At 35.3% G+C, this 12,340-nt stretch overlaps 1 long non-coding RNA gene across 1 annotated transcript in view; it reads right to left on the reverse strand.

The window, feature by feature from the left end:
* Positions 1-4,685: 4,685 nt before the first annotated feature.
* The window catches only part of LOC145673907 (uncharacterized), a 79,489-nt gene continuing 71,834 nt past the window's right edge, over positions 4,686-12,340 (reverse strand). Inside the window, exon 2 of the long non-coding RNA XR_014128843.1 lies at positions 4,686-5,435. This is a non-coding gene — a long non-coding RNA (uncharacterized LOC145673907). The remainder of the gene's footprint in view (positions 5,436-12,340) is intronic.

A 12,340-nucleotide genomic window follows, 5' to 3' on the forward strand; every position in this document is an offset into this window, starting at 1 on the left:
ATACGTCATTTTTAGGAGTATCACTATCAGTATTCACGTTTTTCATATCTCCTGAACGATTTGAGATATCAAATTGCTGTAACGGCTCCGAGAAGTTTACGTCTTTTGAGAATCACCTACGTGATTAGACGTTCTGTTTATGTAAGAAATTTTTCGAAAAAAGTCTAATTTTTAATTTCTTGTATTCATTCTAAATAAGCCATGGTCATAGTATTCGACACTAAGGTATTTCGGGTTTGCATTTCACTGTCCGTCTCACTTCTATTCATAGACAGATCCAGGGGGGGGAAAGGTTATTCACCTCCCTGAGTTTCACAATCACCAGTGCTGCAAAAGTCGGTGAGAGAGAAAACAGAATCTTTCACTACCTTCTTTCCTCACCGTTGAATTCGTCCTGAATCCGCCTCTGCTTTTATTAATACTATTATCAGGTTTCTAAAGTTTAGATGCTTGTCATATTGCAGCGTCCTTAATTTGCAACACTGAATAACAAATTTGTGTTGTAAGGTTTCGTTTAATATTTAGATTTGAGATATGTAATAACATGGCATAGTGGCGTTAAAAATATAACTTTATATTATGTTGGCAACACTATTAATTTGTTGGTACTGCAGAGTTTATTAGACAGAGTTCCCTTGTCGTTATTTGCATCTTACAAAATTCCAGCCATTTTTGTCAATTAGTTTCAAAATTACATGGGCGTATCAAGATAAATGGCCCATCTCAAATTTTTATACTATAAAGTGGAGAAGTTCCATATAATATAAGCCTAATTAATCATTTTTTTCTTTCTTTAAATGTAAAATCTCAAATGATTGTTGTGTTTTCTTCTTTTAAAGAGACTCAAAATATTTTTCAAGTGAAAAGAAAACATATAAATAGAAGATTCGCAATCTAGTTTTTATTTTAAGCTCAACACCTTGCAAATGTGTTCCGATGATGATGAGGATATTGGTTTTAGTTTAGCGTCCTACTCAGCTATAGAGACGTGAACTCAGCATAACATGAGATACAAACCACTTAAGCGAGGCTGGAATCGAACCCGGTCTCCCGAACCGAAAACGCATACGCTAAACATATAGTCACGAGGGACCTCGAATGGGGCTGCGTAACTAAGGGAGATGCTGATGAGCAAAATAATGGATGAAATGGTGCAACGCTATGAAATGAGGAAACGGGAGAACCCCGAGAAAACCCACGAGCACGGTGTTTGTCCACCACAAGGTCCACACGGTGCGAGCTGGGATCGAACCAGGGACCCCAAGCACCGGAGGTGAACGCTCTACCACTGAGCCACCGCGCCCCCATAGGAAATTGTTCAAGGTTATGTACATACCATGCTCAAGCGACTGAGACATTTTCTCAGGTCAACATGTTCTCTCAAATTATGAAGTATTGACTGTATCCTATCGTCAACTTTCATATACATGGCTTTTCCGTTCTTTTGAGTAATGCTCAGCATTTCCATTCTTCTGAAAACATGATTACATATAGAATCTTCCCTCAATAGTCTTCACAAGATTGGAAATGTGCAGGGGTTCTGGATAATATTTTGTTTAAGCATTTGTGTCAGTCTTCTACTGCTTTATTTGTTCGATTCCTGTGACTGCTACAATTCCAACTTTCCGGAGAAAAATTTCGATTTTCCAGCCATTGCTCCTAATCATTGAAGACTTCGACTCTTCGTCTAATCGGACAGCCTCCATGTTGATCAACAAACCATCAGAAATATACTCTACGGGTACTAGTGCCAGTGTTGGACACATCCGGACGTGACTGCGAATCTCTTTAATCTTGAGATTAGGGATGGCCACATTTTTTCGAAAAATACTTTTTCGAAAACTAAAAACGAAAAACGAAAAATTTTTCGAAAAACGAAAAACGAAAAATTTTTCGAAAAACGAAAAACGAAAAATTTTTCGAAAAACGAAAAATTTTTCGAAAAACGAAAAATTTTTCGAAAAACGAAAAATTTTTCGGAAAACGAAAAACGAAAAATTTTTCGAAAAACAAAAAACGAAAAATTTTTCGGAAAAACGAAAAATTTTTCGAAAAAGCGAAAAACGAAAAAACGAAAAATGAAATTTCCGAAAATCGAAAAACAGATTTTTCGAAAAAGGCCATCCCTAGTAAGGTGGAGTGCTAAGAATAACGGTCTGTACTATAGATCTGTCGTGAATCTGTCAACCACAATTGAAAAAAAAAAAAAATAAGAAGAAGAAAAACGAAAGTGTAAACTTGATAATGTGCGTAAGCAAAAGAAAGTGTTCTATTGGAGGAGTTAAGTGAAGTGTAAATATTCTAAAAAGCGACTGTGGAAGAATAAGTGTATGGGTAATTACAATGCTTTATTAATTTTGTGTAAGATGAAAATCAAGAAGGAAAAGTCATACATGTGATTAAGTCGTAAACGAAAAAGAAAATGGAAGTTTAAGATAATGGTTATTGATACTGGATTTTGTGTTGAAGGTCCCCAGTTCGATACAGGTGAAACTTGGAGATATTTTGTGAACCGAGGTAATGTGATTGTGAAGGATGCAGGTCAGTTATGTAATGTTTATGTTAATGTGTATTGAAGTATATACACATGTATGTTTATGTACTTTAGTGATTTGCCGGATTGCACACACTAGAAAATTCTTGTTCTTTCTGAAGGAAAGTTTGTATGGTATCTGAAATGTGATTCAATGCTGTACGGGTGAATTTTACCGAAGTTTGGAATATGTAGGGCTATTACATAGTAGGTTTTACCAGAAACACAATTGCTTGAAAGTATTTTTTTTTTTCTTTTCCTCAAACACACGATTGCTACATCATCTTTTAGATTTATGTAAATCATCGTTTTGTTTTACATCTTAAACCATGTCTTTCCTTTCGTGTCTTACGTGGTAGTAATTTTTTTCGGGAAGGATTTTTTTGGGTTGGATGTTCATCCGTTTATCATGCAGACTAGAAACAGGCTGGCAGTCTATTGGCGCCTCAATAAATGAATTCATCATTTGCTCTTTATTGGTATTTTTCTTTCATCTAACGTCAGCGTTGTTGGTATATATAATTCTGGTTATGCTATATTTCTTGAAGACTGTACCTAATTTCTCTTTACTTGATGCACGTGTACATTAAAAATTGACCATGGGAATTTTGTGCTACGGAATCACGTGATTTTGGCAATTGATATTTATCATGAGAGTTGAAGAAATGACTTTGATTTTGTATACGTATTTACCATTTCCTATGTGGTAATCCTTTTTAGTAATATCCTTTCCGTAATATAAACGTGTGTTTACAATAAGACATGTATATTACATAAGATATAATAAATATTCAAACTTTCTGTGTTACTTTCAATTTTTACTTGGTTCTCGAATTGGTGTTCCTGCCTAGAAAAACTCATTCATCTCAAAATATCTAGAATTTTAGTGCGGAATGTGATGGAACAATCCACTCATTCAGAATTTACCCTTACATATGGTACCTTTTGCCCTGAACACTCATACTTACAAAAAAAACCTTTACAGATGGTGTTATTCACCAGGGTCATGTCTTTGAGGTGCACAAGATTTCTTTATAGGGTTTCGCTTGCACCCGGAAGTGTACTTTTAAAAATGATGCCTACACCCGAGAGTGTACGTTTATAAGTGGTACCTGCACCCGGGAGTCCTAAGGCAGACGGAAGTATACTTTTATAACATGTCGAGATCCGGTGCATTTACCTTATGTTCTTGTTCAGTTGGAGTTTCGTTACTACTTCCATACTCATGACTTAATTGTTCAAGTTCTTGTATCTAAACTTTCAGTATCAGGAGTTGCTTTCCTCTGTTCTGAAAAGTTTTCTAGTTGGTTCGTTAGTTTGTTGGCTGAAATTCGCAATTCACATTATTACCAACTAAACTGGTTATATTAACTTTCACATTTTTTTCAAGGGAAGGGGTAGAGCAACAACTGATTCGTGTCCAGCTTCCGCGATGTCACTCACTATTTGCGTAAGCCGCTGAAGGATCTTCAGAGTTTGTACTTTGGTCATCGTTTATGGATGATTTTCCAATCAATTCCACCGTGTTTGGCGTAAGTCTGTTGTCTTAATCAAATCTAACTAAATCGTCTTTTGAATTCACTCTTGAGTTGAATAAGATTAATATGTTGAAATCTCGAGGTTTGGAATTTTATCGGCTCGAAATTTATGTTTAACTAAAAAAAAAGAGCTTGTCCTTGGTGGAAGATTCTATACCTCATTTATTAGCAACTGTCTACTTCATATTATAGGTTATCCTGTCTGTTGAGGAAACTAATTAGTTATTTGGGTTGGCTGCAAATCTTACTTTAGTGGCACAGACTCTAATGTTAAGAACAACGTTCTTACTGAATATATAAGGCGTTTCGGGTAGTAAGGGCGAACTCAACACAGGCTTGTTTTCTGAAAATTAACACTGAACGGTCAAAATAATTTTAATTTATTCTGAAACTGTATTTTCTACGGGAAAACTGAATGACTTCTATAAACTACACATATAGGCACAAGAACTGACTTCTATAGAACAATTTGGTATTACTACTCGAACATCTCAAATGTGATTTCGAGAGTTCAGATTTCACGTAACTTTTTCTGAGTTTGGTCTCACTACCCGCAGCGCCTCATATATAGTTTGTGGTTAGTTGCTCAACATGATTTATGGTAGTGACAGATATGTTTGTCAAAATCATATATTGTAGATTTAGTATAAATTGTTGGAACATACTACAATGAGAATTTAGCTTGGAATATTACAAAATAAATATGTGCATTGGTTTATAAATTATTATTTGGCTTCAATAAAAATGTCTCAAACAGAAATTGTTTATCATGGTAAAGATTGATAAATAGGACATTTCAGATGATGGAATAGTATACATTGTTTGTCTTTAGGCATCATGCCTAACTACGAATAACCAAGCAAATAACAAGTTAATCTAACACTTAGTACGCAACTCAATATTTATCTAAATAATACTTCCGGAATAACTAAAACACATACGAGCAGTTGTTTGACGGCTTTTATGTGGAACTGATCACTTTTTGTAGGACAATTTCGGATTCTCCACATGCAGTTTGTACTCATTTTCAAAGTACGTTAAACTGTTTATGTTACATTCATTTACAACAGCACAACACACTTGCAATATCCTCTTCATTTACAGTACCAAACTTCTCATTTTGTATCTTTGATTTATACACCTAAATCTAACTTAGCCGTAATTCGACGTGAGCAAATGTTACATCCTAATGGGTACTTCCTCTGACGACTTTGCATATAAACACTGCATATGAACATTGGAGGCAAACTTCTCATCAATCATGACATGTGCTGCAATCTTGAACAGGTACTGGTTTCAAGAAGTTGTTCTCGTTTCCTTCTTCCATGAGGAGCGATCCCTGCTTTCATCTCTCTCTTACTTATCTGCAAGGAAAAAAACAAATAGTATTAATACACACAAACCAATACGGATGGCAGTTAAAATGTACTGAACCCATTCATCTATCACTTTTACAGTAAGCTACCTAAAATGTCCGTTTTCTGAATGAAGACAATAGGTTTATGAAAAATATATGAAACTCATAGAATACGCATTTTCATTCAAAAAAAAATCCCCGCTAAACATATTTGGAATCCCCACTTACGATATGCCCTTTAATCAAAGTAAAACGATAAAATTGATTTTAAACTGGTCAGTAGTTTTACTGTGATACGAGCACAAACAAAAAACAAATTTTAATGTGGCGAAAACATTATAAGAAATGCCCCCCAGTCCCCCCTTTAAAAAGGGAATTCTCAAAAACGCTGGACACATGTTTGCTTATTTTTAATAAAGAGAGGAATATATCAACCTTTCTTTAAAAAATTTTTTACAATTCACATTTTGTGTAGCAACTTGCAATATAAATATCAATTTGTAAATTTTGTATCGCATTTTGTGTATTATAATAAGTAATTATAGATTCATAAAATTAGTCACAATTATGCTCAAAAAACAATGCATTTGGGTGTTCTTTCTTCAGACAAAGAGAGAGGGAGAGTCCTTTTGGTTGAGATGTTTCTTTAGTTAAGTTCGTGGCGTCTCCTGAGGAAAAGTCTTGCAAATACTGTATGTAGGTTTTTACAAGGGGCGTAAATGAGCACTCAGTACTTCGAATGAAAAGAGAAAAGAAAAGAGAAAGAAAGACGAGTGTATTTTTCTATATTTTCGACGCTGGATAATGCCTTTACTGTTTCAGTGTTCTACTGTACGCACTTCTGCGTTTTACTAACTGCAGTATATCCAAGCCCCATACATGCTACACCCATATATCGGCTAGGTTCAATACACGAGGGTCATTTCAAAAGTTCTGCACACTGAAATATAATATGGAAGTAAATTTGTTGTACAAAATACCTTTACAGGCCTTCAATATAATCTCCATTTTTGCTTATGAAAGCTTCCCAACGTTTAGGTAAAGTCTGTATTCTGGATAGGGCATCCTCATTGTTGACCTGTCTGATCACTCGGGACACCTCACAGGAAGCTTCGTTAATTGTACCAAAACGTTTTCCACGGAGTGGTTCCTTCAATTTGGAAGTCTGGTGGGCTCAAATCAGGACTATACGGTGGGTGGGGAAGTCGTCCCATACTCGACGAGTAGGAAACATTCCATACTTATCGAGTGTTCCCTCTCATTTGTAGGGCAGTATGTGGTCTTGCATTATCGTGTAGAATGAGGAAAACAGCTGCAAGCATATCAGGCCTTCTTTGACGAATTTTCGGAAACAAAACATTTTGCACAAACAGCTTGTCCTATGCGTCTGTTACAGACGTCCTCTGTGGCACCCTATTTGTAGCTATCACTCCATTCATGTCATACGCGAATATCGTCATGAGTTTAACCTTTGATTGTTGGCAGCGGAATTCTTTTGGGCGTGGAGAGTCGGAACTTCTACATTGTGACGACTGAGACTTCAGTTCTGGTTCAAAATCTCGTATCCAGATTTCATCAACTGCAACAATCCTTCGTAGTAACTGATCTCCTTTTGTTCGATAACGTTGAAGCAATTCTTCTGCAGCAGCATTGGAACAATGGCAAATCGTGCTCATCGCCAAAGTTCAATTGAGAAAGAACTTAAATGATTGGACACAGAAGGTAGTGAGCTCGAATATAGCGAAGTGGAAATAAACCTGTCAGATTTTGATGAGTGATTTGAACATTTTATTTGAAAATGCAAATGGAACAAATTGAAGCTGTGGTACGTATTTTGCAGTGAATACCTTGTAATATTCATGATGCTGTAGTGGTGTTAGTTTGTAAAACTGACAGACAAGTTGTAGTTTGTTTGCCTACGTTTTACATGTGCGTTCCATAGGTGCTAAAACCTGCCATTGCGCTAACAGAAAAATTGTAACTTTATGTTGGGTTGGCAACACTGCTTCTCTGGTGACATCCTCTAAAGTGCCCAATGAAGGTCTCTCACGCTATCTTTTCGCGAAAACAAAATTTAAAATAATTTCACCATTTCAAGGATAACCGGGATGAAAAGTATAAAAGGTTAACCCTGAATTCATTGGAATACAACTATACCCCACTCTTCCTCATTCCACCCCACTGTACTGTACCACCACCGAAATGCGATTAGAAGCCGCCTTTGCACACATACAACAGTGTACTAAAGTTGCTATTGATTTTTATGATAGTTTTTCTATACAAATAAAATAAATAGGTCGTAGTTAGTGGCATAAATAAAAAATCGTAACTTAAACAATTACATATATATAGTTGGCAACACTGTACCTAGAATTTTAGAGAATAAATACATATAATGTCTTAGACATTCCAAGTTCATATCAGACAAGATAAATTATTTTCCGTGAGAAATTATGACATTTAAGTTATGGGCCTCGGTGTTTCATGTAACCTAAAAATACCTTGGTGTTCCTAGGGTTAATATTCTGTTTTACAAATACATCTTGAACCGCACACACTTCTCTTAAGGTACGTTCTTTAAATCAAACTGATACTATAAAATCCTAATTCGGAGTATGTACTAACTATGTGCCAAAATCCACCTCAAAATGGTTCGGCAGTTTGCTCATAATACGATCACAAACAACATTGTCAATTTCAATTAGGCGAAAACATTATATAGAAAATACCCCTTAAAACACGCTGAGACATGTAAGTGCTTATTTGTATTAGAAATTTGTATACACAGTTTCATCTTCTTAACTTAGGCTCATAAGATACTAAATTTTTCGCACAAATTGTGACCTCTTCATTCACCCCTCAGGACATACACTTTAATCAAGTTGATATTATAAATTCTCAGTTTGAAATAGAATATAGCTACATTCAAAAATTCATTTCGAACGGTGCAGTGATTTACCCGTGACTCGATCCCACACAAGATCAGTTTCACTTTTACATATTAAAACTAGCTAACTGTCCATCGAAGGTAAAATTTGTTAAGTCACTTTCCGGTCGAAATTTGCGTACTTAGCTTGTTTTTAAAAACAAGTAAATAAAATTCTACTTGAAAGTAAACTTCTGTTTTAGTTGCTCTAATTCTGAATATAAATAAGCTTAGAGTTAGCATCTAGGTTAGTTCTATACCCTTAAAGCACACACATTCAGTTGTTCTAAGTGACAGCAGATTTTATCATAAAACGATCAAATTAGCCCTTTCGATACTGATATTAGACATTTTAAGCCATCAGATGTTACTTCAGATATCCAAACCGTTTACGTGGCCCCTCCCCACAGGAACCAGAAAGAAAATACGAATCCATAATAGATTTAAATAACAAAAATGGATACAATCTAGATACCGTTTTAGCCTCACGTATAGATCACAGAAAATTGACACGCAATACACAGAAAACTATCGAGATATAAAAATTACTTTGTAAATAAACTATCAACGTCTGGAGTTTACCAAGTGGATGGTAATTGTAGTGTAGCCTACAATTAATCTGCCTATCGGCATTACCAAAAGAAACATCACAATCTGGATAAAGATCACTACAGACACTAGAAGAGGAAATAAAAAAAAGACTGTCAATACATCCTCATCCTTCCAAACATAAAACTAAACGCATAAAAGGACTTTGCACAACGTCTTCCATCACAGAAATGTATAACAGTCGTTCTCCATCAGAACCACAAACCCCAACTGAATTTGGACAAAGGTAACATGGAGAAAAAGTGTGATGCAATAATTAATAGTTCCCTCGAAACCCAACACTAAAATTACGTATCTGATTATAGTGTAAATGAAGCGCCTAGTATCAAAAGCCACCAAATTCATTTTTTTTTTTTTTTACCGAAATTCAGTTATATATCGCTTGTTATATGTTTAATCTAAAGGAATTCCACGGAAACAATTTTGTTTAAAAGCTTAATATTTCAAACTAAAAAACTAGTTCAAATACGAGACTTTGTACGCGTGTACATGGAGGTTCACTGCACGTTTTGCGGGATTACTCGAAACTAAGCCAAATGGATATGCCGGATTTTGATACTAGACGCCTCAAATATCAGATAATCTTCACTCTTATGCGCACAAGACAGTGTTAGTGTCCCAAATCTTAGGGCATATGGGTCGAAGTGGGTCAGGCCTAACGTCATTTGACGGCTGACAATTGAATCTAAATAGATGTGTAAAAAGCACCGTGAAGATGAGTGAACTTTCCGCAGAACTATGCTACATTTTACAGTTTTATTTGGGTAATGGTGCAAATGCTGTACAGGTCCGTGAACAAATTTGTGTTGTTTATTAGCAAGATACGTTATCAAAAGCAACAGCCCAAAAAAGGTTCAGTCGCATTCGTTCTGGAAATTTTAGATGCTTCTCGGAGTAAGTGACCAATCATAGCAAAAGTGAATGATACTCTGGCGAAAGTCGAGCAAGACCGGCATGCAAAGAATTATGATATTACCAAGGACCAACATCCATTACTAAACAGTATTTAAGCATTTCAAGAAAGCTCGGTATGTAAACTCATCAATGCAAAAATCATCAATATCTAAAAATGTATATTTGTTCGTTTGTATGTTTCTCCGGCATTTAAATCCATACCGTTGGCTTGGCATGCTTCTAAGTGTGTTAAAAAGAGGACAGTGAAATTTTTAAAAATATACAATAAACTACATATATAAATGTATTTTTATAATACTATTGTTTCTTTTTCAGTACCATAAAATATTACTTTTAAAAAAGAAAGAACTTAGGGACAAATATTCAAAGAGCAGTGATAAATTTAATGTGTTTTGTCAATCCAGGCCTCTAAGCCATCATAATGATGAGAAACAAATTTAAGAAAATAAGATACGTATATCCAATCTTAATGGGGTACAAATTACCGAAAAAGTTAAGAACAAAAATTCTGAAGTGACAATGATCACATAGGTTTGTGCTAGAGGTAAAAGATTTTGTGTATTAATTAAAAAGATACGTAAAAAAAAAAAAAAAAAAAAAAAAAAAAAAAAAAAAAAAAAACCTTGCATCCTGCTCGGAAGAGAGGAGTCTCGAACGAACCAGAAGCGTAAGTGAAATAGCGTGGTAGTTGAAGAGTTGCGAAGATCTCTTTTATCACATTTATTCATATAAATTCCTCTTTACCTTATTATACATAAAGTTTTGTTATTCGAAAATCTAAGCTATTCTGGTCTCTCACGTTTTTTCATTTTATATTGTAAAAAATCATGCTTTGTGGTGAGGGACTCTCTTTCTTATACTTTAATTTGCCCTGTGTTATGTAAATTCATTTCTTTTTTTTAAAATAAAGGTTGGTATTATACACGGTAACCGAAAGACATTAGTTCTTTTACTTAACTTAAAAAAAAAAAAAAAAAAAAAAAAAAAAAAAAAAAAAAAAAAAAAAAAACACCCTGATAGTGTAACAATAGCTATCCATGTCCATTGTTATTTAATTTCATATACATCTTATTAGAAATGAATATCATTTAAAATTTTGAGTCTATGTATTAAAAAAAAGACTCAAATCAAACAGGATCACAATTTTCTTTAGTTTTCCTCCTAGTTCAAGCACAAGGTGCCTTTTTTTTTCTGAGCAACAGTTTCAATAGAAAGGGTTAACAATACTGTCCATCGTTGTTTCTCATCCGACCACACACACGCACACAGAGAACCATCGATCCAGTGAAGAAAGGGACAAGGAAGTCGAAAAACTCTTAGCACCATCTTGTAAAAGAGTAAGGGAACGGCAAACCTACCCAAATTGAATGGAATCGGAATGGAAGATAATTCCTGAAAAATTGCGAAGAGCACATTTCAGACCGTTCATCTCCAAACCAAGATGTGATAAACTTTTTACACATCTTTGAGAATTTAACAAAGTCACGCACAGGACGGAACGTCGCCGATTCTAAATTCCAGAAAATTTTAGAAGCATATTGTGAAATGTTAAAAAATCACGTTTTTAGGAAAACAGACGCTCCAGCACCGTTAAGCGGCGTATACCTTAATTAAAAATCCAAAACACAAGCAAAAACCACTGAACGAATCAGAAAGAAGAAAAATTCAGAAAATAGGTTATAGACGGATCCAAATCATCAGGAAAATTGGTAACTAAAAACCTCGAGACAGTCTGAACTCATCAATGGTGTACAATACAACATTTCGACTTCATTCATACACTTAATACAACACCATATAGAATTATACACACACACGTAAGTTGATCGTAACAATGATGGCAGGCTAAGTTAACACATAGCAGCAGTGTCCAAATTCCACAACACGGACTGACGTAAACGCTACTTACTCATCACTTTCTTTAGCGAGCCACAAACTTGTATCAAGAATCAAGTTATTTACATATCTGAGTCTCTCGTTACATCCTATCGAGACTTAGTGATCACAATATTTAAACAGTAACAGCATCATGGCTCAAGCACGAAACTTAGATTCATAGACACTTTTTGAGAACATTTTCTGAAACACACACACACCTGAGATAACAAAAACAAATGGTGTTAGTGAAGTGTAGTGACAAGGAGTGCTATAGTTTGGCCACGCATAGCGAGGAAAGGAAGTGTCAAGTGGATTCCGACAGTGAGGAAGGAAGGTCTAGGGTTCGTCTCCTCATGCAGATAGAAATGAAGGCCCAGCAATTCTCCTTAGCGCAATCCAGCATCCGGAAGTGTCGTCAAAGGGTCACCAACCCAGGAACTGCGAAGACCTCTGTGTGTATGTGGTGAGAACAGCACTGGCAGCGAAAGGTAGGACCAACCTATTTTACTTACTGGTGTTGAGAGACAAATTTTCATCCTTAAATAGAAATGTAAGACGTTGCCGCGTAAACACTAATGCCAGAA

Source organism: Thermobia domestica, chromosome 17, assembly GCF_964235325.1.
Source record: "Thermobia domestica chromosome 17, izTheDome1.hap1.1, whole genome shotgun sequence".
NCBI lineage: Eukaryota > Metazoa > Arthropoda > Insecta > Zygentoma > Lepismatidae > Thermobia > Thermobia domestica.